At 45.2% G+C, this 27,668-nt stretch overlaps 1 pseudogene; it reads left to right on the top strand.

Annotated features, from left to right (window-relative positions):
* Positions 1 to 9,796: 9,796 nt before the first annotated feature.
* Positions 9,797 to 27,668, top strand: part of LOC146870138 (uncharacterized) — a 623,247-nt pseudogene continuing 605,375 nt past the window's right edge.

Raw genomic sequence — 27,668 nt, 5'->3', positions numbered from 1 at the left:
AGTTCGTAGAGCGAAATACTTTTTTATTCAAATAAAGAGCCATGTCCAAATCAACATCGGGGTTCCCTAATCTTCATGCAAGAGTATTCTCCATTTTCTCAATATCACTTTTGATTTCACCCAGCAAAAACGTATAGATTATTTTAATTCTCAAGCCCCCTTTTACCAGCATATCAATCAAAGGGACTTCTGACACAATTGGCAGCCTGAGTCTTAAAGCCTTGAATACACTAACCAGTTGAACATAAAAGAGCCAATGACTTGAAGGGATACCAGCTCTACTCTGGAGAGCATCAAAACCCTTTATCCCATCTTCACCCACCAGATCTCCTAGTGTCATAATTCTGTGCTCCTGCCAAATCCGAAGATTCCTATCTAAACCCCTCCCCCAAAATAAACTAGAATTACTGAGGTGGAGATATGCATGTATTTTGGGGATTTTAAAGAGCCTAGATATAGCTCTCCAAACTCCCCATACTCCTTCCAAGATCTTAAAACGAGGTCTTTTATAATATCTACGATCGACTTCACACATCAAGAGACCTTGTGCTTTTCTTCCAACTAATAACTCGTAAATAGATGGTGGCATCTGTAGATCTCTATCCTCTAGATTATAAGATTGTGTAGACTGAAAGAGGATGGACATTTCAGCTAACAAACAGGACCAATGATAAAGTCTTAAATTAGGTAAGGTAAGCCCACCCCTATCCCTTGGGAGTGACAATAAATTTGTGGAGCGTCTGATTTTCCCATACTGCCAAATAAACCTTATAAACATTGATTCTAGCCGTTTGATAATTTTTTCCTCAACTAACAGAGGTATAGCACGGAAAAGATATACGATTTTTGGAAACATTGTCATTTTGAGGACATTCACCCTCCCAATCAATGATAAATGTAGAACATCAATTCTTTTCAGATCAGTTTCAATAATTTTTCCAAGTGGGATAAAATTCTCCTCCGCAATCCTATCAACTGATGCATTAATTCTAACTCCCAAGTAAATTGCAGAGTCCATATATCTGGAATCAGATTTGACAATATTTGCCGTACATATAATTTGTGTTTTCGATTCATTTAACAAATAACCAGGTTTATGACCAAATATTTTGGCCAAATGGGCCAGAACACCAAGTGCCTGTTGAGGGTTAGTAGTGATCACTGCCAGGTCATCTGCATACGCCATAATCTTATTTTCATAGCCATTACATATCACAGGTCTTATCATAGGGCTCGCTAGAATCTCCCGAATAAGAGGGTCGATATAAAGGGCGAAGAGGATAGGGGAACAGGGGCAGCCTTGACGCGTACCTCTGCTTATAAAGATTTTTTCCGAACACTCACCCATAACCACAATCCGCGCGACTGGATCGACATACATTGCTCTCAATGCTTTAATACAGTTCTTGCCGAAACCCCTACCAATTAAAATCTGCCAAAGAAAATTCCAGCCAACACGATCAAAGGCTTTCTCGGCATCGAGCAGGATCATGGCCATCTCTCCCCCCACCGCAGACTGAACATCAAATAGAGCTATTGCCCTCTTAATGTGGTCCGTAGTACCACGCCCAGGTACAAATCCATGCTGCCATGGGGAGACGAGATCGCCTATGATCCTGCCCAGCCTCTTAGCCCAGATTTTAGAATATAGCTTCGTGTCTGTATTGATTAACGAAATTGGGCGATAAGAGCCCGGCTTCTCACTAGGTTTCCCCTTCTTATGAAATACCACTATATTGGTTTCCTTCGATGATTCCGGAACCACTCCTGAGCCAATTATCCCATTAAAAAGATCAATGAGAAGCGGGGTGATCTCTGCCTCAAAACATTTATAGACCTCCAAGGGAATTCCGTCGGGGCCTGCTGCCTTGCCAAGGGCTGACTCATGCAAGGCAGCCGCTATTTCACTCCCACAGATATCCCTCTCTAACTCTTCCCTTGCGGAGTCCCCTAAACGGGGGCCATCATCAACAACCACTTCACTCTGAGAGTCATTTGGTTTTGCCTCTAAATAAAGATTTTGATAAAAATTCTTAAAAACCTGGAGGATATCCGTGGGATCTGAATATTCTATACCATTTTCTTCAATCTTAGAGATGATGTTTTTTGCCTTCCCCTGCCGAATTTGTAAAGCTAGAATTCTGCCTGCCTGTTCGCCCGTTTCATATCGTTTAGCCCTAGATGATTGGTATTCAGACATTGCTCTCAGTGTAACCAGCTTCTGTAGTTCAGCTCTAGCTACCAGTAATAACCTATAACTCACGTTGCTAACCCGACCTTGAGCAATATCAGAGGTATGTTGTTCCTCTGCAGCAGACAGTTTCCTGACGCAATTTTCAACCTTACTCCTATCCTCATTTCTAAGCCTTGCTGCACAGCTTATCGTTTCGCCTCTAAAAGCTGCCTTGAATGCCTCCCAGACACCATTTCGTGATGTGCTATATCTATTGGCATCAAAGAAGTCAGCCACCCATTTCCTAATATGACCAACGAAACGATTATCCGATAATAACCTCCTTTCGAACATCCATCTTGACCGAGTCTTTCCTACCTCTACCATTTGTACTGTTAATACCAACGGATTATGATCCGACAAGAACTTCGGAAGTTTAATAATTCCTACCCTATTAATTTCTGAGGAGGATATAAAAAAATAATCCAATTTTGTATATTTTTGAAAGGGGTTTGAAAAATATGTAAAACCAGATTTTAGAGGTTCCTTGGCACCCCACACATCTACCAACCCATGTGAGCTAATGAGGGCTTTTATAGCCCTATAGACTCTTGGTTTTCGTCCAGAATAACCTATCTTACTGGCCCAATCAGCCGAGATATTCAAATCCCCACAGAATATTATAGGGGTTAGCCAGTTTACCAGCTCCATTTCCAAAAAATCGAAGATCTCAGGATCATCACAATTTGAACCATAAACAACACACATTGTGAAGCCTTTTCCCAGCTCCACCAAAAGCCATCTCCCGCTACCATCAGTTTTGATCCGCCTACCACCGCCCATAGAAGTCCTAGCTAGGACAGCAACCCCTCTAATTGTTGATGATTGAGTTGTACATGCTAGCAACTCAAAGCCATTTAAATGCATAAGACTCCTTCGAGCCCAGGGAAGATGGGTTTCTTGCAAACATAAAACGTCAAAATTGTTATGCTTCACATACTGTGCCAATTTATTACGCTTCCTCCAATCATTCAGCCCACCTACATTAACTGAACAAATTTTAATGCCTGCCATCCCTAAAATGTATATATATATCAGAAACCATCCGAACATTTAGCAAATTAGCTAATACTTTAATCATCATGATCTGCCTACAAATATATCCAACTTCTTCTACAAACACCATACTGCATCTTTTTTTTCTGTTTTTTATTGACCCACCGCCCTTTCCCACCCCCCCACCCTCCCCCGCGCCACCCCCTTCCTGAGAAGCGCTCAGACCTAGTCTGTGCTTAGGATGGAATGCAGAGATTACAGTGACGACTACCTATTGAAGCCAAAAGATAATCCTATACAATGTCGAGGCCCGACCAATATTCTGACCAATATAGTATTTGTGGCCTGTTCCCCATCACCTAATTCTGACCTGGGCCAACACTAGAAAACAGACTGGGATAAATACCCCCCACCAACTACTTAACAGATGACTCTATTTTGCCAAGGGAGTCCAGGTACTCTTTTGCCTTGATTTCTGAGGCAAAAAATACCGTCTTCCCTGCGTTAATTATTTTCAACTGAGCGGGATTTATCAAAAAGGCTTGAATCTTCTTGTCCTGGAATAGTTTTATCATCCCTCTCAATCTCCACCTACGCTCCACTGTCGCGTGGCAAAAATCAGGGCGGACAAAGAAAGAGACCCCTTCGCTGCTTCTTTTAGAATCTGGTCTCGCTTTTTCTGCGATAGATTGTCTCAAGATGTAATTGCCAAAGAAGATCAGCACAGTCCTGGGTTTGTCTCCTTCCTTGGGTTTTTTACGCATATTATAGGGGGTACGGTGAACCCGTTGTATCTCGGTAGACCAGTTCCAATTAGAGAGCTCTGGAAATGCTTGCTCGAAAAGTTTGATCATGTACACTTTGATATCAGAGCCCTCGACTCCTTCAGGGATTCCCAGCACCCTCAAATTATTCCGGCGCAGCCTGTTCTCTATCTCCTCCATTTTCCACTGCATATCCACCACCTGTGCAGAATGGGAATTCGCCTGACTAATCGCCACTGCTACTTCTGTCTCCGTTGACACAATTCTCTCCTCTAGATTAGATACTCGATCCCCTATATTTGTACAGGCTTTAGATAATTTCCTGACCACACCCTGAATCTTCCTCATGGCAGCCTGGGTTTTGCGATTGTCCTGGCGGGTCTCCTCTCGGTGTGAAATTATCGCTTTATGGATAGCTTCTAACATTGATATATGAGCAGTATCCATATTAGGGGAACCCTGCAAAGCCAGAGCAGAAGAATGATCCCAGCTGAGTTCACATTGAGGATTAACCTGGACCTGAGCCTGAGCCGGTTTCCTCCCAGTTAGACCCGCCGGAGGTCTAGATGTAATTATCGGAGGATCTAATTCTGAATCATTTTCTGAGTCCAAAAAGGAGCTGCACTCATCGTCCTCAGACCATTCTGCCCCCTCAGAAACAGAAAAAAAAACATTCACTGGAGTCCTTGCCCTTTTCCTTTTCCTTTTCATTGGAATGGGCCCCAGAGCCAGCGTCCAAGCCCAGGCCGAGACCCAAGCCCACATCAGGACCAGCCCCCGTATTCAGATAGTCTGACTGCCCCAGTTCCTGTGGACACAGCTCATTATCGGACTTATCCGAGCCCTGCAGAAAAAGGGCTCCTTTATCTATCACCACTTCCTGGGATACCAGATCCTTAATCAGCTCACCCCCAATAGTCACACCATCTGGGTTTTTCTTTTTGGTTGAGCTTAGTGCAGTAGATAGTGTCTGCTCACTGAGGGAGAATCCACCCTTAACATTATCAGTCTCGGTGATATCTACCACCTCTGAAGACACACTGCCCCTCCTTGATTTTCCTGTTTCTTTCGCCTTCAGACCCTCTTGCTCCTTACCCGTTTTTGAGAAGATGTCGGCTATTGAGGCTGTCGAAGAAGTAGTCTGTCTGGTTCTCCCATAATTTTGCTGACTTTTTTTTGTTGAGCCAGGCGGGCAGACTTTTCCACTCAACTCGTCATTGCCTGATGCCATATTATCAACGCCTTCTCATAGAGTTTTTTTCCTTTGGGTGGCCGTTTTCCCCACGGCCGCCGCTTTAGGAGCCATTATTCCTCCTCTCCCCTTTCTCCAGGGGAACCAATTCACTAGAGCCGGGACACCACGGCAAACACCCTCCGGCCTGAAGCGAAACTCCGCTTCACTCCGCCTGGTTCGCCGGCCCGAACGCGAGCTCCGCCCTCCTGTGCGCCCGGCACAGCAATCAGACGTGAGAGCCGAGAACGCCCGGGTGATCTGTCTCACGGAGCCACAAAGGATCAGGCAAGTCACTGCTAATGCCCTAGGCATCCCAAAGTACGCATGTAGTAGGGCTATTCAGATCCCGGGAAACAGAACAAGACGTTCTGACTAGAATCGGCCTCGACCATCCGAGCCGTCACTGCTCCTCCGCAACGGCTAGGGTTTAGCCGCCATCTTGCTTCCCCCTGCAGGACCTCAATTCCTTATGAAGGATTTTTTGCAGGGCTTCGTTGTCTAGGTTAGGAGTAGGGGCAGGAGCCTTGTCAGAGTCAGACATGGTATATAGGAAATGTTAACTTGTAAAAAGTGGTAAAGCCCTTTAATGAAAGATAATTAGGGAGGATTTTCTTTAATAATAGTGACACGGTTTAAAGATGAAGGAATGTCAAGAGAATAATTCCTCTCTTATTATAATTAATTTTGTTATAGAATGTTGAAAAGGCCAGTTAAAACCCCTTTTTTTCTCTTTATGAATAAGTTTGTAAAATATTAACTACTTGCGGATTAAATCCGAAATAATAAAAGGTAGCGATGCAGAGCCGTGTTGGAGTGCGCGGCCTGCATCGGTGGAAAGAGGTGACAAACTAGAGTTAAATGAAGACATTAGGTAAGCTCATTATGGCATGAGGAAGTAGAACAAGAATGAAATTGAAGAATAATGGTTAACATAAAAACCAAAATATTAAGGTTCGATTAAACATCTAAAAATCTTTAAATATATTCAAACATTAGAAATAGTACATAAGCTGAAAGAAAAGGCAGGTTAATCTGGTCAGTCACGCAAGGATGGGACTAGGGAAGGGGGTGCAGGGAGATCTCCGTAAATTGGAGATCGGTATAGAGGCAGTAGGAGGGGGGGGGGGTTAAGCCACACACAAGGGAACTTCAAAATAGAGATAAAAATGAATAATGGTAATGAAGGAAAATGAACTTATCTGCTTGGAGCCGCATTTAAAAGAGGCAGATTGTTGATGGTTCATGCCTTTCATGTGTTGCTATTGTTCTATTCTGGAACCTTTTAATATTGTGATGTAAGCGGCTGCTTGGACTGCATTAAAGGAATAATGCATAATGTAGCTTCCGTTCTTGTAATGAAATCAAAGGCTTTGCATGGTGCAAGGGTGGTGAGATGTCACTGAAAACGGTGCCGCGTCGGTTCCATACTGTTAGACATGGGAGGTGATAAATCAGTTCATTATTGTTACAGGGGAGGTGATGTGGCGTTGGCGATGAAGCGTCTGTTCCTTATGACGGCGCGGGGTAAATGAAGCATGGAGGGTCAAGCCGCGTCGATTTCGCGGTCTCGATGTCACATAGAGCGGAGTCTGGGTTGGGTGTCACAGACACCACACTCAGGACTCAAGCTGTAGCGCGACTCTTGAGATGCTGCAGCAGCATTGGGCCTGCATTGTAAGTCGCGGTTGTTGCACTCATCGGGGACCATGGCTCCGGTGTGGGCTGCAGCGCTGTGCTGAAGAGTGGCACCGGCGCCAAAGTCTCACTCAAAGACGATGTTCTGGTTTCTTCTTGGTTATCACACCAAACTCACTTCCGAGGGTCCAGGAAATGGATTGTCAAGTAACGACTCCCAGTAGAGGAGCCCAATTGCTGTCTTTGATGCCCCTGAGACTTCGAATAGAAGGCAATCTCAACTCAAGCCCTTGGAGACCCTTGGAAAGCAGGATGTAGAATGCAAAGTCCAGTCCATTCACTCCCAGGACAGAAACAGCAACAGCAGCAGGCCAGCACAGCAAAGCAAACAGCAAAGTGGTAGTCTCTCCTGACAGCAATCCAGCTCATCTTCCTGGCAGAATGTCTTTGACCTAGACGTGCTCTGAGTATACGGTGTCACAGGTCCAGTACTTATACCCATTTCAGCCTTGAAAGTAGGCAAACGTCAAAGGAAAGTCTTTGAAGCACACAAGACCTTGCTTTTTCTGGCCCTGGCTCCGGTCCAATTGTCAACTCCTCCCACCACTGTAGCTCAGAAAGACCGATTAGCCTGGTGATGGGCCATCAGGATATGCAGAATGCAAACAGAATGAGTGAGGACAGAATGCTGAATCAATCAAACATTGTCCCCCAGTCACAGATCTGGGTTACATCCATTGCTTTTTTCCACGCCATTCCAGTTTAGACCCAGCCATACGCAAATCAATCTTGACCCTGTTCCCCATGGGAACAGTCTAGCCCGAACTGCCAGGCCAGGTCCTCCCTGGGCCAGAAACAAGCAACCTTGGACCGGTTTCAGGGGTTCACCCCTCATTAGCCAGGTTAGCTTGAATCTGGTGACGAAGCGAGCACGGGACCCACATCTGGGCGTACCCTTCCCACTTAGGGTGACAAATGCAAAACGAACAGGTGATGGATGGAATGCTGAATCAATCAAACATTCACCCCCAGTCACAGATCTAGGTTAAATCCCATGGGAACAGTCCAGCTTGAACTGCCAGGCCAGACCCTTCCTGGACCATAAACAAGGAGGGCACACCTCAGCTCCCCTTTGTGGGTGACTACAGTGAATTGAATACTACAACAAATTTGGAGAATCACTGGGTAGGACGGACACCATAACATCATGCAATGGATTTAAAAAAGGCTGGGCCTCAGCAGGTCTCCCAAAATGCCCCATAACTGCTTTTAAACTAAAAACAACACAGTGAGGTAACCCCCAGTCTTCTGTTTACCAGGTTTCTTGAATGGCTGCAATTACCACTTTGTTGACCTTGATAACCTACATAAGGGACTCCAAGTTCCTTTTCATGCTGGCTATGTTCCAGGACAGAAGATTGACCCCGATTACATCAGGATCCCTGGCAAAGGGGTTTAGAGAACTCCCATTCTGAATTAATAGTTCCCGCTATCCAGTTCCATGCAGACTCACTCTTTTCAGAAGACTCCAAATGGTTAGTGAAGATTTGCCTGCCCTTCTCCTTCTTCACCACTAAGATTTTTTCTAGGTCAACACCCCCCAGGCCTCCCACAGCCAAGGAAGTGGGACCATTGTGGGAAAAGCAGCCATAAGACCCCTACTTGTCCCCTTGTAGTGGCCATTGACTAAGATTGCGGGAAAGATTCTGGTGGGATAGGAGAAGGATAAATATCAAAACCTGCCCGTCTGAGCTTGTCTTAAAATGTCAAAACTTCTTCCTCCACCACCCTGGAATAAAAATGAACCCATACATGAAGACATGCCGCGGATAACTCCTACTAACTACTTGCCACTTAGGACTGATAGTTACCTCACTCAATATGTTTTAGTGTTACTTCCATGACTGGCTTTTGTCTTTTGACCTGACGAAGATGCCATTAATTAGCAAGACGAGAAGCTGAAAAATTTAAAAACTCAAGTTTGGGACTTTTGAGAGATACATGGCTCGTTCCTGAACATGGGAGTAGGATGAATTTGGGGTTCCTACCAATACAATGAAACACAGACAAACATTTATTTTGTTTTTGCATGTTGCATGTTACATTACTCTACACCCATCATTTTAACAGTGTGAACTACATAACTGTACCGTCACCACACTAATACCATTCCACCCTTTTGATGCGGAGCCCAATGCATATATTGTTTTCTAGCCATTAACATTTTTCTATGAATAATTTCATTGTCTGTAGATACAATTGATGTTTTTAAGTGTAAATTCACATACTGGAAATATAAGAGATTAATTCTCTATACACATCAAGCTGGAGTGTTTTAATGCTGTCCCTAAATCAGAACAACCATTGTTTAGTTGCTAATGGGGTTATGATATCTTTGGTACCTTTTCTCATATTTTTCAACCATGTTGCCACAAACTATTTTATTTTTTGTTCCTAAGTTTGGAGGGCCACCACTGTATCATAATACCACTGAACTAGGATAGTCACCTGCTTGTCTACCATCCATAACTGTGGGTTGCCCACACAGTCCTCCAAGCATTGTGTAACGCCTTCACGGGTCACCCTTTTCCTATTTTCTTAAGAGATATGTGTCAATTGAATTTTCAACAGGAAGATAAATCTGAGGCAAAAATGTGAATTGTAAAGTAAAAATGATCAGACCATGTCGAATGTAGGCTCCAGTTCATACACTGGACAAACCAAACAGGGCTTAAATATTCCTTTAGCCTAAAAGAGAAGTAGTAATTTTGGAGTTCTTCTATCTGGATTTTTAAGTCTCTGAGCAGAAGAAGCGTATTATTATTCATGATGTACTTACTTTGAAATTCCGTTAGACCCTGGGCAAAACCCCTATTGTATCTGGGAGGTCTGGAAGGCTGTATAGCCGATTGACATTGTTTAGTGCTAGAGGAGATGAATCGAGTTTGTATTTCATCTTGTTAGATCTTATTGTTACTGTGAATTTGCCTGTTATTTTTCTAAATTGGCCTTAAATATGCCAATAACTTCGCCTTTCTACTCATCTCTGTCAGTTGTAAAGATGGTCAATTTAATAGCAAGATTAGATTGAAGGATCCAACCAAGAGAATGTAAAATAGAAGCAATCTAAGCTTTAGTGTGTCACTATCAAATTACTGATAAAATGAACATGTTCAGCTAGCGGATCTTACATTAGTATATCCACACATCAGAATATTTCCAGCCTAATCAGTTTTCTTAGATGTTTTAAGGTTCCTAATTCCTGTACTCGAAATGTGGTGATAACAATGTGTAATATAATGAGACTTGAGGTTTCGCTTTAGACCTCTTTTGTGGCACCAAACAGTACTACTGGAATGTTGAAATATGCCTACAACTGATTGAGGGAGTTCTAGTGTGTAAGGATAAGGATCAAATCAATTAAGAACTTTCCATTTGTCTCTGTCTCTTCAACAGGCGATTGTGGTCCTCCGCCATCTGTGGATCATGCCATCCCTGAAAAGGGTGCGGATAGTGGTTCCTTTCCTGTTGCCACCACAGTGAGATATACATGTGATGCTGTCAAACATTATGTGAAGATAGATGATAGGTAGGACACCATTTCTTGTCTTGAAGATTCTTCATGGTCACCAATTGAACAACTTTGCAAAGGTAAGTTTGGTGTTTAAGATTTAAGTATGCTCCGTCAACCTTTTTTGCATTTTCAAACACAGGTGACAATAAGGATTTGTTATCAGTGTATGAACCCTGAGACTTGCAATCACCCTCCACCCGGATCTCCAACTAACAGACAACTGACCGAGCACACATTTAACATTCCTTTTCAATGTATACAAGACAAACATTTTACAAAAATCACAGTAATGTTTGCTGTCAATTGGATATAGGCAAATGGTTTGATTGCTTAATGGTTAGCATTCTTTGAGGGCCTAATAGGATGCTTGTATTCACACAGAATCTCTAGGAACCATTGATCCCTATAGTGCACGAGTGATCCATTACTTATTTTTTGGAGATCACATTGCACGCAGGTTACTTCAGTATATCAAGTGACCATGCTGAAGATAAAGAGCACAGGTATGAAACTGTCAGGACAGATCTCAAAGACATGGCCACATCTAGATAGAGAGAAAAGAGACGAGCAAAGATAGAGAAAGGTGTGACAGATTGAGTAGTAAACTAAGGCAGAGAGAAGAGTGGTGAAAGAGCGAGAGAGACAGAGTACCTAGATTAACAACGTTGAAAAAAAGAAGGAATGGAGAAAGAACATGGCATTTACAATCGATTAAACAAGAACCCTAACAAACAAATGTATAGAGAAAAATGCTTTATTGTGAGAAATAGAAGGTGCTATAACACAATTGAAAGTGTAGCTTCATAGAGAGGAAGACCCCAAGTTTTAAAGGGGTAGGATAAAGAGTGGCTTGAGGGCACTTGCTATGGTTAATGATGTCAAAAATGATTAGGAAAATGTTATCAGAATATGAAACCAGTCAGTTGGATGATACTAAAGAATGTGCCTTTTCTATATAAAGAACTGTCTCATTATTAAAATGAAATATGAAATGGAAGGGTCCATGACAGAAGTTTAGAAAGCAATGTCAATTGCGTGGCATGATCCAAAGCTGGAAGGCGTCTGGAGCCTCACAAAACCCAATCCTACTGTCCTGAAATTCTTTTAACCTCTTCCCTGCTAGGCCTTTCGCCCCCTCTCCCCCATGCTAAGCATTTTTTTTTGCTATTTTGGGTAGTTCACGCTTAGGTCCCTGTAACATTTTGATCACATAATGTATCCACACCAAATGTACGTCCTTTTCTTCCAGCATCATGCGGATTCTAAAGGTTCCCAGGGTTTGTGGATTCCCCAGGAGAGGACCCAGAATTTAGCCAAAATACAACAAAATTTTATTTTTGGGGGGGAAAATGGGAAAAAAGTGCTGCAAATGAAAGCGTCTGTTTTTTCCCTGCAGATGGTATCAACAAAGGGTTTGTGGGGCTGAAATCACTATTTCCCAGCTTTTAGGGACTGACAGACTTTTGTCAGAAAACCAACATTTTTTACACAGTTTTGGCATTTTACTGGGACATAGCCTATTTTTGCTATTTTTGTGCTTTCAACCTTCTTCCAGTTAATGGTAGAAATGGGTATGAAAGCAATAATGGATCCTGGAAAGCTATACATTTTAGAAAAGTAGACACAATTCTGAATTCAGAAAGGGGTCATTTGTGTAGATCCTTCAAGTTTTCTTCATAGAAGCGAACAGTTGAATATAGGAAAAATTGAAAATTAGTTGAAAAATAAACAGTCATTTGTGCCAACGTTTTCACCTGTAACTTCTAATTATATATATATTGAAAGCAATATACCGTTACATCCGCTGGACCTTTCTGGTTGTGGGGATATATAGGACTTGTAGGTTCATCAAGAACTCGACGAACCCAGAGCCAATAACTGAGCAGCATCTTGCAATGGTTTTTTATTATGTACCGGGTATTTAGCAATTAATTTGTGAAAATATATATATATAAAAAATAAATAAATAAATAAATAAAAAAATAAAAAATATCAGTATGAAAGACACCTATGTATTTCTGAAATTGGAACAAAATATAGAGTTTAGAAACAGTAGATATTTGCACATTTCCGAAATTGTGAGTACCCATAATAGCATGAGAATTATAGGACATTTTTCAAGGTGACTTCTTTTTTCCACATTGTCTTTCATTTGGAAGGAAGAAATGCATCGAAAGCCAATAGATAATAACAGTTTCTCTACAATTCTGTGTTACCCTAAGTCTCCCAATAAAAATGGTACCACACTTGTGTGGGTACGCCTAGTGCCCGCAACAGGAAACGGCTCAAAACGCAATGTGGAAACACTTTATTTTTACAGAAAAAACTGACCCTTTTTTTGCAAAGTGCCTAGCTGTAGATTTCGAACCCTAGCTCTGCCGGCACATAGGGAAACCTAGCAAACCTATACATTTTTGAAAACTAGACACTCAGGGGAATCTCACCAGGTTCTGTTACCCAGAATCACTTGCAATTGTGGTGGAAGGTTCTGGAATCTGTGTGGATCCACAAAATTCCACCCACTCCCCATTCCCCAAAGTCTTCCAAGAAAAATGGTACTTCACTTGTGTGGGTAGGCCTAGTGCCCGTGACAGGAAATTGCCCAAAACACAATGTGGACACACCACATTTTCACAGTGAAAACGGAGCCTTATTTTGCAAAGTGCCTAGCTGTAGATTTTGAGCCCTAGCTCTGCCGGCACTTAGGGAAACCTAGCAAATCTATACATTTTTTAAAACTAGACACCCATGGGAATCCAGGATGGGGTGACTTGTCTGTGTCACGGTGTTAGTGGTAACGGACAGAGTTAGACACCACTAACCGTTTCGCAGCAGCCAGCGGAAACGATGGTGCGCTGAGGATCCTCCCAACTCTCCGAAATGATAAATCCCACAGTGCAATAGCACGCAACTATGGAACTCAGCACCCCGGGGAAAAGGGAAGGGGACAAAATAATAAAGGTCACTGTCTGAGGAGCGTCTGGCCTGAGTCTGGTCTGCCCTCGAATCCTTCTAGCGTGAGTGCCCTACAGAGGGGAAGACAAGAAGGAACACAAGCATAAAAAGCACTATCACCACCTTCACTCACTCATACCCCCAAACAAGGTAGGCACCCAAGGCACTTACAAGGAACCCGACAGTAACAGCCCTGGAATACATGACTTGTGTCAACAGTTTAGAGAGAGTCGGTCACTCTCCACCTTTATGACGATCTCTTTCTCGAAGGCACTGATTAGGGAAAGTCTGAACAACACGTGTACCCTTTCCGGGGAGGTGTGCTGCACCTAGACGCTGTTAGCTTCACAGCCGGGGTCCATAGGAAGAATGAGGAACTGCCCCAGGTAATGGCACGAAAGTCTGTACCACTTGAACCGGGAATACGGGTTGGGGTTCTCCGTTCGTGGTGGAGGGTGAGGAGCGAAGGGTAAGGTAGCAGAAGCGGTTTCTGGCAGGAGAAACAGCTCTCTGACGAGCGGAACAAACGATGAAATGTTTTCTCCTCGCAACCTCTTTGCGGGAAGAACGGAATAGCAGGCTTGTCAACAAGGACGAGGGTAACAAAGTTCACTGCCGGAATTCAAACAGGGAGGTTGTACTTGCGTGACCGCATCCGGAGACTCCCTTCAGACCTCAGCGTCCGGGATGGTGTGTGGGTGAGGCTTCAACGACGCTACTTCGATGTTCAGGGTGTTTTCTCGAGGAGGCTGCAAAGACGGTGTTTCGTGATTCCTCCGCAGGAAGGAAAGCGCCCGCACTCTCGAAGGGAAGCGAAAACGATTGTCAAGCACCTTCGCCCTGTGTAGGTGGTGCTTATGTGGGTGTTTGAATCGGTGTCCTCCAATCGGCTTGGAGGTGTCTCGTCCCTTGGCATTCTGGGAGTTGTAGTGCCGCGGGCCCCTCTGCCATTTACTCCCGTGCATTCGTACCTTAAAGGAAGTGCGGGGGTGTGTACTTACTCTGCTAATGGTAGGGATATGGGGAATCGTGACAGAACCCCTTCTTAAGGATTGCCGACTCGGCGGTCGTCCAGGTTTCCCAGGATTGTTTACGTGGAATTATTCTACCAGCTCGGGGCAATGGAGATTCTGCTCTGGTTCCCATGTTCTATCCTCTACCCCAAAACCTTTCCAGTCTACCAAATACTGGACCCGCCCCCGAACCAATCAGGAATCTAATAGTTTGTGTACTTCGTATTCATCCTGCCCATCCACAACTATTGGAGGGGTTTGATCTACAACTCGGATGTTGACAGGACATGGTTGGAGAAGGGAAACATGGAAGACTGGATGTATGCACCAGGACGGGGGCAAGGCCAATCTCATTGCTACTGGGTTAATGATTTCTTCGATACTGTATGGACCTATGTATTTGGGTTTTAATTTGTCTATACCTTTCAAATGTATATGTTTTGTAGCTAGCCAGACCTTATCCCCAATTTTATATTCGGGTTCTTTGGTTCTTTTTCTGTCTGAAAATCTTTTGTGGGCGTTTTGCGCGCTCACCAGGTTCCGTTTCGCCTCTATGAGGACTGCTCTGAGATGAGCATGGTGTTCTTGGATGCTTGGAAGAGCCGTTTCTATGGGCCAATCGAATGGGAGCATGTTCGGGTGGTGTCCCAATAAACAGAAGAACGGAGAGCATCCCAATGTGGAATGTTCGGTGTTATTGTATGCGAATTCCGCTGTCCATAAGAGGTCGACCCAATCCGTGGCATTCTGCATCGTGTAACAGCGGAGATACTGCTCCAGAGTTTGGTTTAAGCGCTCGGTTTTGCCATCTGTTTGGGAGTGGTAACTTGTCGAGAGCTTGGCTTCTACATTAATCGAAGCGCATATCGTTTTCCAGAATCGGGAGGTGAACTGCGTCCCTCGGTCTGTAACGAGCACACAGGGAATTCCATGGGCTCGTACGACATGTTGGAGCATCAACTTCGCCAATCCATACGATGTAGGGAGTTTTTCTAGTGGAATAAAGTGTCCCATTTTTGTCAAGTGATCCACTATCACTAGTACCACCGTATATCCCTGACAAGGGGGCATTTCTACGATAAAATCCATGCATATGGTATGCCAAGGGCGTGGAGGAACAGGTAAGGGTCGTAGCTGTCCTGGGGGTTTTGAATGGACGGCTTTACCCTGTGCACATACTGCACAGGTTTTGACGTAATCTCGAGTATCTGCTCTCAATGTCGGCCACCAGAAGGAACGTTCTATACCTTTTATGGTCTTCTGTATTCCCATATGACCCCCCCAAAGCCGTATCGTGAGCCCATGTCATTACTTGCACTTGTAAGTCTGTCGTGGGGATATACAGTGCATGTTGAACAAACAGCAGATCATCTTTCTCCGATCTAGTGCCTGGGGCGTTCGTTAACCAGGCTTGCGTGTCGATCTTGGTCAGGGATGCCTGGATTTCTTCCAGGAAATTTTCCGCTCTGATTACAGCAATGGTTGGTGTTTTGACAATTCCCTCTGCCAGAATTAACGGTGTTTCCATGGGTACTAGTGCTGTGTCTATCTCCTCGTTTGGAAGACGGGAGAGGACATCCGCTTTTCCGTTCTGGGGTCCTGGCCGGTATTTAATAATAAAATCATAGTCTGAAAAGAAAAGAGTCCATCCTAATTGGCGAGGGGTGAGTGCTTTAGCCGTTTTCAAAAAGAGCAGGTTTTGGTGGTCCGTGTAGATTTCGAAGGTATGATGAGCCCCCAACAGATAGTGCCGCCATTCTTCGCAGGCCCTTTTTATTGCCAATAGTTCCTTATCCGATATGGAGTAGTTGACTTCACTGGGATTCAGTTTCTTTGAGTAGTATGCTACTGGGTGAAGTTGCACTGTCTTGGGATGTCGTTGGGACAATACGCCTCCTATGGCGTATTGCGAGGCATCCGTTTCCACAATAAAGGGGACTTGAGGGTCTGGATGTCGCAAGATGGGTGCTTGGGTGAACTTCTCCTTTAGACTTTGGAAGGATTGTTCCGCCGCCTCTCCCCAGACAAAAGGAGCATTCTTTTTCAGGAGATGAGAGATGGGTTGGATGATTTTAGAAAAGTCCTTTATAAAACGCCGGTAGTAATTTGCAAAGCCTAGGAAGCTTTGTACTGCCTTTACGTGCTGTGGTGTTTTCCACTGCGAGATGGCCTCAACCTTGCTCGTATCCATTCTAAACCCCTGGGCGTTTATGATATAGCCCAAGAATGCGACCTCTTGTACGTGGAATAAATAATTTTCCAATTTAGCGTACAATGAATGCTGACGGAGCCAGTCCAGTACTGCTGTAACGTGGGTAACATGTACCTGGGGGGTGGTTGAATAAATGAGAATATCGTCTATATAGACCATACAGAAAGGTATCCCCTCAATACTTCGTCCATGATGTATTGGAACGCTGCTGGGGCGTTACAGAGCCCGAACGGCATCACCCGATACTCAAAAAGGCCGAACTTTGTTCGGAAAGCTGTCTTCCACTCGTCTCCGCTCTTTACCCGAACCAGGTGGTACGCTCCACGAAGATCTAGTTTGGTGAAATAACGGGCACCTTTAATTTGATCTAGGAGTACCGGGATCAAGGGTAATGGATAGCGATTCTTCACCGTGACGCGGTTGAGGGCGCGATAATCTATGCACGTGCGGAGTTCGTCGCAGTCCTTCTTGGGTATAAAAAAGAGGGGAGACGAGGCAGGGGAGGATGAATGTGTAATAAATCCTGAGGCTAAGTTTTCCTCCAAGTATGTCTGTAAATAGTGGGTTTCGGCCTCCGTCAATGCATACACCCTACTACACGGAATATCCGGTCCCGGAATCAGCTCGATGCGGCAGTCATAGACTCGATGTGGAGGGAGTTGTGTCGCTGCTTGTTTATCGAAGAGGGACTTGTAGTCAGCGTACACCTCTGGTAGCGTGGTAGCACAAACATAGGTTTCCTGTAGGCTCGCGCTAGCGACTAGCTTTGCCTTGGTGTCCTCGACGGTTGCGGGGGGAAAATTGTCTCGAGTGCAATGTTCTTTGCAATATTGGGAACCCATGGTAACGGTGCGAGCTGCCCACTTTACCTCCGGATCATGAAGAGTCAGCCAGGGCATGCCCAAGATTAGACAGAATTGAGGTGCGTCGATGAGGTCAAACTGGATGTATTCTAGATGGTTCTCGCCAAATTGCATTAGAAGCGGTGCCGTATGTGACGTAACAGGTCCTGATGTTAACACGGAGCCATCCACAGCCTTCACACATTCAGGTTTTTCTTTTCTTTCACTGGGGACGCCTATTTTCTGAGCGTAGTTGATATCCATATAGTTCCCTGTTGCCCCGGAATCCAATAAGGCGTCTGTTTTAAGGGGTGAACCCCTAGTTACCCATAACGATACGGATACATTCAGGTGAGCTACTGCTGGCTGTAGGGTATTGGCTATGACGGAGGAGATCAGGGGTCTTCTTCCGCCCGGTCCAGTGATCTCAACCTGGTTCGGGCTCCTCAGTTTTCCGACATCTCTTTGGTTCCCATTACAGCTGGACTTCTTGGAGACATGCTCCGTTCGGGAAGCTGTGCTCGGGCTCGGCATTCACGAATGAAATGACCTCCTTTCCCGCAGTATAAGCATAGTTTCATTTTTCTTCGCTTTTCTCGCTCTTCTACGGATAGAGGCCCTCAAATACCTCCGATTTGCATCGGTTCAACTCCTTCCGAGTTCTTGGGTCTTGTCTCGGTAGCTTCTTTTGGTTTGGGATACCAGAGGCGTGTTTCCCCCCGAGTCTTATCTCCCTTGCGTTCTTGTAACCGGTGGTCTAATTGCACGGTGAGTTCTATCATCTCTTCGCAAGTTGGAGGTAATTGAACTCCTTGGGAAAGTACATCTTTCAATTCCCCTCTCAGGCCCTGGTAAAACAAGGTGGTTCGTTTTTCAGGTGGGAAGTCGGTTTCTACCACCAGACGATTGAACGAGGTGACATAGGTCAGCAGATATTGTGTCCCTTGCCGTAACGTAAGGAGCTCGCGGTCCAAGGTTAACATGTGCGATTTTCGGTCAAAGAGTTTACGTAATTCAAGGCAAAAGTCAGGGAACCGGTGCAACACCGGATCGTTTCTCTCCATCAAAGGAATGGTCCAGCTAGCGGCGTTTCCCCCCATATAGGACATCATGAATGCCGTTTTGGCGGTGTCATCCTGAAAGACAGCTGGTTTACACAAGAAATGCAGCCTGCACTGATTTAGAAAAGTCTCGAACTTCTTGGGTTCGCCATAGTATCGTTCAGGAGGTGCCAGAGGAATACTAGTATTCTGAATCACGTGAACTGTTGGTACTGGATCGCTGGTCTGTGAAGGTCCCGGAGACACGGTGAAAAACCCCCCACCTGCCTGTTCCTCTCTGGCTGGAGGATGTGTGGTGGCCCCTGGGGGTGGGAGCGTTGCTTCTCTTATATATGGGCTTTTCCGCGTTAGACCTGCCACCTCTCTACGCAAGGTACCCATTTCTTTTCTGAGATCTTGATTTTCTAATCGCGCGGTTTGCACCTCTAACTGTAGAGCGTGCAGGCTCTCCAGTAATGAGGTCAACACCACGTTCGTGTCCATCGTTCAGGCTGGTCGTCAAATCGTGGGCTTGACAATCTGTCACGGTGTTAGTGGTAACGGACAGAGTTAGACACCACTAACCGTTTCGCAGCAGCCAGCTGGAACGATGGTGCGCTGAGGATCCTCCCAACTCTCCGAAATGATAAATCCCACAGTGCAATAGCACGCAACTATGGAACTCAGCACCCCGGGGAAAAGGGAAGGGGACAAAATAATAAAGGTCACTTCCTGAGGAGCGTCTGGCCTGAGTCTGGTCTGCCCTCGAATCCTTCTAGCGTGAGTGCCCTACAGAAGACAAGAAGGAACACAAGCATAAAAAGCACTATCACTACCTTCACTCACTCATACCCCAAACAAGGTAGGCACCCAAGGCACTTACAAGGAACCCGACAGTAACAGCCCTGGAATACACGACTTGTGTCAAAAGTTTAGAGAGAGTCGGTCACTCTCCACCTTTATGACGATCTCTTTCTCGAAGGCACTGATTAGGGAAAGTCTGAGCAACACGTGTACCCTTTCCGGGGAGGTGTGATGCACCTAGACGCTGTTAGTTTCACAGCCGGGGTCCATAGGGAGAATGAGGAACTGCCCCAGGTAATGGCACGAAAGTCTGTACCACTTGAACCGGGGAGTCGGGTTGGGGTTCTCCGTTCGTGGTGGAGGGTGAGGAGCGAGGGGTAAGGTAGCAGAAGCGGTTTCTGGCAGGAGAAACAGCTCTCTGACGAGCGGAACAAACGGTGAATGTTTTCTCCTCGCAACCTCTTTGCGGGAAGAACGGAATAGCAGGCTTGTCAACAAGGACGAGGGTAACAAAGTTCGCTGCCGGAATTCAAACAGGGAGGTTGTACTTGCGTGTCCGCATCCGGAGACTCCCTTCAGACCTCGGCGTCCGGGATGGTGTCTTGGTGAGGCTTCAATGACGCTACTTCGATGTTCAGGGTGTTTTCTCGAGGAGGTTGCAAAGACGGTGTTTCGTGATTCCTCCGCGGGACGGAAAGCGCCCGCACTCTCGAAGGGAAGCGAAAACGATTGTCAAGCACCTTCTCCCTGTGTAGGTGGCGCTTATGTGGGTGTTTGAATCGGTGTCCTCCAATCGGCTAGGAGGTGTCTCGTCCCTTGGCATTCTGGGAGTTGTAGTGCCGCGGGCCCCTCTACCATTTACTCCCGTGCATTCGTACCTTAAAGGAAGTGCGGGGGTGTGTACTTACTCTGCTAATGGTAGGGATATGGGGAATCGTGACAGTCTGGCTCTAAAAAAACACATTTTCCTCACATTTCTGTGGTGGAAAGTTCTGGAATGTGCATGGATCCACAAAATTCCAACCACCCCGCATTCCCCAAAGTCTTCTGAGAAAAATGGTACCCCACTTGTGCAGGTAAACCTAATGCCTGCGACAGGAAACGGCCCAAAACGCAACGTGGACACACCACATTTTCACTATGAAAACAGACCCTTTTTTTGCAAAGTACCTAGCTGTAGATATTGAACCCTAGCTCTGCTGGCACCTAGGGAAACCTAGTAAACCTATACATTTTTGAAAACCAGACACCCAGGGAAATCCAGGATGGGGTGATTTGTCTGCCTCTCCCCAGGTTCTGTTAGCCAGACTCCCTTGCAAATCTCAAACTTTGTAAAAAAAACCTATTGTCCCCACATTTCTGTAATGGAAAGTTCTGGAATCTGCGCAGATCCAAACTTCCACACACCCCGCATTTGCCCAAAGTCTTCTAATAAAAATGATAACTCCCTTTGTGTGGGTAGGCGTAGTGACCGCGACAAGAAACGGCCCAAACCGCAACATGGACACGCCACATTTTTGCAGAGAAAACGGACCCTTTGTTTGCAAAGAGCCTAGCTGTAGATTTTGAACCATATCTGCCCCCATCTGCCTCCTGGAGACTGTGGTAATTTTTTGGGGGTTAGGGGCATTGGCATGCCCATTCTGGGCAGCCCCACCCCTACGTATACAAAAAACAAATCCCTGTGGCCTAGTGGGCTTTCTGCCCCCCGGGGGCAGATCAGGGGCTACTGTCCCCCTCTGCCTCCTGAGGGGGGGGGGGGGAGAAAGACTGTGGCATTTTGTTTTGGGATGGTGGCATTCTGGGCAACTCCCACCCCGAACTTTGGAAAAATAAAAATCCCTGGTGCCTAGTGGCTTTCTGCCCCCCCCTCGGGGGGGGGGCAGGGGGCAGATAAGGGGCTACTGGCCCATCTGCCTCCCAGGAGCGGCAGAAAGACTAGCATTTTTTTGGGGGTGGGGGTATTTGCATGCCCATTCTGGGCAGCCCCTACCCCAACGTATATACATATAAAAAAAAAATCCCTGGGGCCTAGTGGGCTTTCTGACATGCGCAATTATAAGTGCACACTACTCCCCCCTGCCATGCCTGCCCCTACCCTACTTCACTGCTTAGACTCCATCGTGACTCAGACAGCGATAAATAAAATGATAATAACACTTTGTTATTATCATTTTATTTATCATCTTCTGTCACTGGGTTGTGGGGCGATGCTCCTCTACCATTACAGAGGATACACCCCTGAAAGCAGAGGAATAACATTTAATTTTGTGTTTTCAACATCAACTTTCCTTCTGCTAGCTCCATGGCAATACCAGCACCCATATTATGCTTGTTTAAAATATCTAATCAAACACCAGGGGCTTGTCATAAAATGATCAAGGGAGGGAAATAGCTGTGCTACAACTGAGTAACAAAGTGCAGTAACCCAAATTCCTGATATCCCATGAGCAAACGTATTACTGTAGAATGTGTATCCCTCTTGCAGCGTTTCATTATCACAATCAATGAATGCGCATAGGAGAGACAAGAGAAGAGATTGGTAGAAATTCACCCAGAAGTAAGAGATGCCACAAAGTCTAAATGATCACGACATCCAGACCTCTCTACCCTATCACTGGTGCAGCACGATACACAAGCCAATATTTGCAAACATAATACAATGAATTGCTAAGATGCAAGCGAATTGTAGAAATTCAAAAAACAAACTGCCAAATTGCTGGAATTACAAAGACAGAATCAGTAATGTTGGCTCAGAAATAGGAGAAATGAACACTAAGCACCCAGAGGTTTGAAATTTATGGTCAAGGAAAGCAATATACACGCCATATTTCTGACGTTGCACTACCCAGTGGGCCTGTATTGTACTAGCCATTCCCAATGCTAGGTATCGACCCAGGGCTCGAAAAATCTGAAAAATGGTACTAGTCCTGCAGGTCTAGTACCTTGAAACATCTCCTCGACCTAACAGTAACCTACTTGACCTTCGTCTCTGAAAGCGGAGCAAATGTGACAAGATAACACGATTTAAAGGCATCTTTATTGCTCATTTGCTTTGTGAGCAATAAAAAGGCCTTTAAATCTTGTTATCTTGTCACATTTTCTCCGTTTTCAAAGACAGATGACAAAAGTTAGTATGTTTTCCTACTCGCCAGAAAGGGCGAGTATGACCTAAACATAGCTCGACCTCATTAAATTTACCTCGCAAATGCGAGCGGTCGAGTGGATTTGACGAGCCCTGTGACCGAATAGGTCCCAAAGCAACACAGTCTGTCCAGGGACCTAAAAACATCCTAAATGCTAGGAAATAGGGATTGCACAAAGAATAGCCTGCATAATCGGTCAGAGGAACTGGAAACAAAAGGGAACCAAAGAGGACATTCCACCTACCATGGAGAATATAGATAAGAGGATGGGTCCTTTCTAGAAGTATTGCCAATGGTTTTAAGCCATGCTTCTCAAGCATCCACAGTGCTGTGATGCATGGCTGAAGAAACCAAGCAAAACAAAGGCACTATGAAGACGCGGCTGTTTTCAGTTTGCAGATGTGCATGCCCTACATTAGCACACCTGCAAAATGATGCAAGCTCTTTTTTTTAATTTACCAAGTTGGATTGGTAAAAAAGAAAGTACTAAAGTGTTATGGGGAGCAACCCAGGGGGCACGGGTGGAAAGAAGCATCACAAAGGATGCGGGCAGGAAGCATGACAAAGGAGGCAGGTCGGGAAAACAATACTGAGGGCACGGGTGGGGGAATAAATATGGAGTGCTTAACAAAAAAAAGAAAAAAAGTCACTTTTGAAAAGCAAGCAGTGGAAGGACCCAAGCATAGTGTCCATGCTCCAGGGGAGGGACAAACATAAGAAGTGGAAATAAAGCCTACACAAGCTAACTCCAGCAGAAGCCAGCAGCAGTGTTCAGAGTAAGTCCAGTTGGAGCTGGTCAGCTAGGCAGTTGCAGAAAAGGCCTCTTGTTGTGTCCCTGTAGCTTGAACATGGGGTCAGCCTTATGACCCCTGGAGTCCAGTTCTTTATCTTGGTTACAAGAAGGAGAGCAGATCCGGTCTTCTAGGATCTTCTCAGGTCACAGACAGCAGGTCCAGTCAGTTTCTGTTCTTCTACAGGTCCAGAAAGAGTTCTGAGGGTACTGGGTATACCACATTTATGCTTGGCACCAGCATGGTGAAACTCGAGGCCACTCCCTAACCAATGGGGTAAATGTCCCCAGGGGTAACCCAACCCACTTAAGCAAAATAAAATTGTTGTTTGCCCTACAGCAAACAATCATTTAGTGTACCTCTCATCATAAAACCAAGATGGCAGAACGTTTCTTACCCTGTGAAGAGTTCCTGTGCCTACCTTGGAGGTATGGCCACGGAAATGAGCAGCCGCTCTTCCATGGTAACTCTAATTCAGCTCTGTGGACAGCTCCCCTCCCTCTAAGATTGGTTCCTACCTCCCTCTAAGATTGGTTCCTACCCGGCTGGGAGGGCAAAGGAAAGGGTTAGGTCTAGGAGTAAGCTACATCTACCTATGACAGGGTAGGCATCTATGATTTTAATCAAGTTCTTGGTCACAGCCACATGCCATCCTGTCAAGTACATAACAATACCTACCCGAACCAAAGGCCTTTTGTCCCTGCACTGGGAGCAAGTTCACACCTCATCAGGGGGCTATTCAGGTGGCAGTTGGAGCTCATGCACATGGGCATTTAGAGGCTTTAGACAGTCAAGGGAGACTTTCTAAAATACCTCTTCCAAAATATTTATTACAATTCCAACACCACCTGTGAATTTGGCTTGCAAAACATTTTTCAAGAAGTCCAAGAATTAATTTTAAAGCTACTTCCTAATCTGAGATAGCATTATTAGTGTTAAGGTGTAGGGACATGCCCCAGATTGGATGGGGTCCTATACCAACATTATTATACATGCAGACAACACCGTCCTCATGGGCTGCACTCCTATTGCCCTGCAGCAGCTACGAGATGCCTTCTGCTTCTTCATGGAGGGGCTAGACCTGAGGATTAATGCAGTAAAGTCCTAAACCGAAATCCTCCTTCAACATACACGCCATTAAAAACACAGGGGCAATTTCAGTTATCTAGCGGTACCCTTTCATTGTAAAGGGTCGTGGCTTCCTCACTTATAAGTTAGAAACAATCCACTAGTGAATGGTCTTTTCTCCTTTGCAGGCAAATTGGGTAAAAGACCGATTACACACGTTGACCATCTATCGGGCAAAATATAGCAGCATATCATCCAGTAGGGCAGTGCTATGGGGTATATAAGTGGCCCGTCCCTACAGGTAATGAAAAATAAATGTATCCACACCCTATTGGCTCTTCCCCTGTGTACCTCTACTTTTATTTGTCATAGGGAGTTAGTGCTACTCTTCCTTGAGGACACTCTGAGGGCACACCCAATAATGTTGTGGCACAGGGTTTGGACCAATGAGGCTCTATCCCTGGACATCTTGATTATTGAGGATTGTTTGCCTCTGACCCGAGGATTAGAGATTCCCTGGTTGAGGGTAATTATGGACATGGCCGTGGCCTTGCGCAGGTGGGATTTGTTGAAGATCCAACTACAGCCTTAATCTCGGTGAGCAGAAAGATGTTTAGGGCTATTTGCTAAACCTGTTGGGAAGACAAGAGGTGGGTAAAAGTAACTGAGCCCCCTTCTGTTACTTCATATTTGCAGCTCAATCCACATAGTGGGTTTCAACAATTTTTGTTACATGATGCACACCACTATCAGCACTTTATCCTACTCAGGTTTTGTCTTAGCCTATTTCATAGGCTAGCCACTTTCACTCGGTTAATGACAGGACACATGATCTTTTATCCTGGCTGTGTGAACAGAAATCAGCACATAGCACTTTACATATAACTTTTTTTTGCACTTTTAATTCCAAGTGCAGATCCTGTACTATAAAATCCCTATAGATTCAAATTTCCCTGCGTCATTGCACTTTCTGCAATCCACGGCCTTAGAGGAAATTGTGTTGACTGTGCCTAATTTCTGAGGCTGGTGATTAATGCAAGGAAATTGCTTGAGTAGGCTTTTAAGATCGATGTTGTTGTATAACTCCATTGAAGCACTATATATTTTGTAATCTTTTTCCATAGATGAAACTGTGCTGTCTGTGTATATGTGTTTTGAGACTTGATAGGAATGCTGGATAATTGTCTAGGTAGGCTCCCAAGTAAACGTTATTGTGGCCTGTGCATTTTGAGATCTCTGTTTCTAAGAACATTTAAATGTATTGAAGGGGGATAATACTTCGTATTCTTTTAAGGATGTTCATATGAAATCAAGTGTTTTAGCATGATTTTTTACAACTTGTGTCTTATTATAGTATGTGTTTGTATTTTACTTTTAAAGTCCATATTTTTATGACCAACCAAAGTTATTGACTTGAATTGAGGTACATAGCACAATAAAATGTAACAATGTATCCTTTTAGGGAACAGTCAATGTTACTACAGTGAAAATAGTTTTTGGAGCCATTTCACTGTAAGGACATAGTTAACAGTAAAGTTTTACATGTCCTACCTTTCAATACCATGCCTTACTTAAGGGTGTCATACCCATATTTAAAAGGAAGCTGTAGGCCTGTCAAAAGGGGTTATTTTGACAAGTCGCATTTGCAGTTTAAAACTGCACAGCAGGGCTCCAGAGGGTAAGCCTGCAGTCATGTTTACACACCAACCATGGTGGGCTGCACAATGGGTGCTGAAGTCCTTTTGTGACATTTAACTTGTAGTCCCTGGATACACCTTTGTACCATATACCAGGGTCTTATAGATAGTTAAAAATGCCAATTGGGGTAAACCAATTTCATCATGTTGAATGGGGGAGCACGAACACTACCTGCCTCCTGCTTACCAAATAATTTTTGCATTTTGCTACAGTCTGCCCTTTGGGAGAACCTTTGCGTAGAAACTGATGTTTTCTTGCAGAACCACCTTTTTTAATGGTGCATCTTCCAGAAAATTCCTCACCTTCAGAAACTTCTTCCAGGCATTTGACTGATTGGGAAAACATGTTCTCCATTAATGACTCTCTATTGCCACTAGGTGGTGCCACATGGCTCCAGCCATGTCTCAGTATTTGGACATCACATCACTGAAGTGAGAACAGTGCTGACTACCCATTGAAAAGGCACTGCTCCTACCTCACTCTGTACTTCCACAACAAGACAAGCACAATCTGACTACCTTGCACTCTAACCGGACATCTCCACCATGGTATTCCTCCATCACAATGATGAGAACACAGCAGAAACCACCCTGACTTGTTGGCTCACTGTTAGATCTGGGGGTCTCTAGTTGGCAGAGGTAAGTACCTTAGACCAAATAGGGACCCTTGCTTCTAGTCAGGGTACAGGGACACACACGGTAGATAACCCCTGCTCACCCTCTAGGTAGCTTGGCTCGAGCAGACAGGCTTATCCCCAAGGCAATGTGTAAAGTATTTGCACGTAATCACCACAATGACCCCCCTAGTACACCACAAACTTAGACCACACAGGTGAGTATATCAAAAATATAGCTTTATCTAGTTTCAGCAGTAAAAATCTATTATCATAGCATTGCACATTAATCTTCTGTTTCTCTTTTAGCTTTCTTGGATCACTAGGTACGCAAAATAATTAGTCTCTAGTCTCTTGTGAGCCTTAGGTGTCAAAAAGAATATGTCTTTAGACTCTCAGCACTGAAAACACCTTTTTAGCTATGCCCCTGCGCTTATAATTGAAGTGCTCCTCTCCGGCTGCTCCTCTAAGCAAAGGTACCCCGGGCGTTGGCCTCCGGGCCCCACAAGCTATGCGGGACGTTCGGGGGTTAAGCGGGCTGTCACAACAGTTACCGATGCTCCCTCTCCCTGCACGGACTCACCAGGCTGCGGGTCGGGGCGCAAGGACTCAGCGCGTCGGAGCCCTTCCTCGGGACAGAGTTCCCGTAGCTCACGGACGGCGGCCAATCAGGTCGCGGCTCCCTCGACGAGCCCCCAGGGACGACGTCAGACGTCACCAGGCCTCCGCCAATCGTAGCGCAGTTCCTCCGGCCAGGCCTCCGCCGTCAACCAATCAGGTCGCGACCTCCTCGCTTCGTTCTTCGCAGTCTGTGGAACGGAGAGGCACAGCTCCTGGACGATCTCGGGCCCCCGGGCCGTGGCGGTGAATTACGGGCAGGATATTTCAAAGCGCCGTAGTACAGGTGCCGATAAGCACGTCGATCTTCTCAGCGCAGCAGCCGGTTTCAGGCACTAATCAGCGCCGCTCTCTCAAGCAAAGCAGAGAGCAGACAGCGCACTTCACTGGACACAGCAGAGTCTTGAAGTCTCGGCAACCTTTATATCCCTG

This window comes from Triturus cristatus, chromosome 1_1 (genome assembly GCF_964204655.1).
Source record: "Triturus cristatus chromosome 1_1, aTriCri1.1, whole genome shotgun sequence".
In the NCBI taxonomy this organism is placed as follows: domain Eukaryota; kingdom Metazoa; phylum Chordata; class Amphibia; order Caudata; family Salamandridae; genus Triturus; species Triturus cristatus.
Note: the sequence above shows the minus strand (reverse complement) of the source record. Positions and strands in the feature narration are given on the sequence as shown.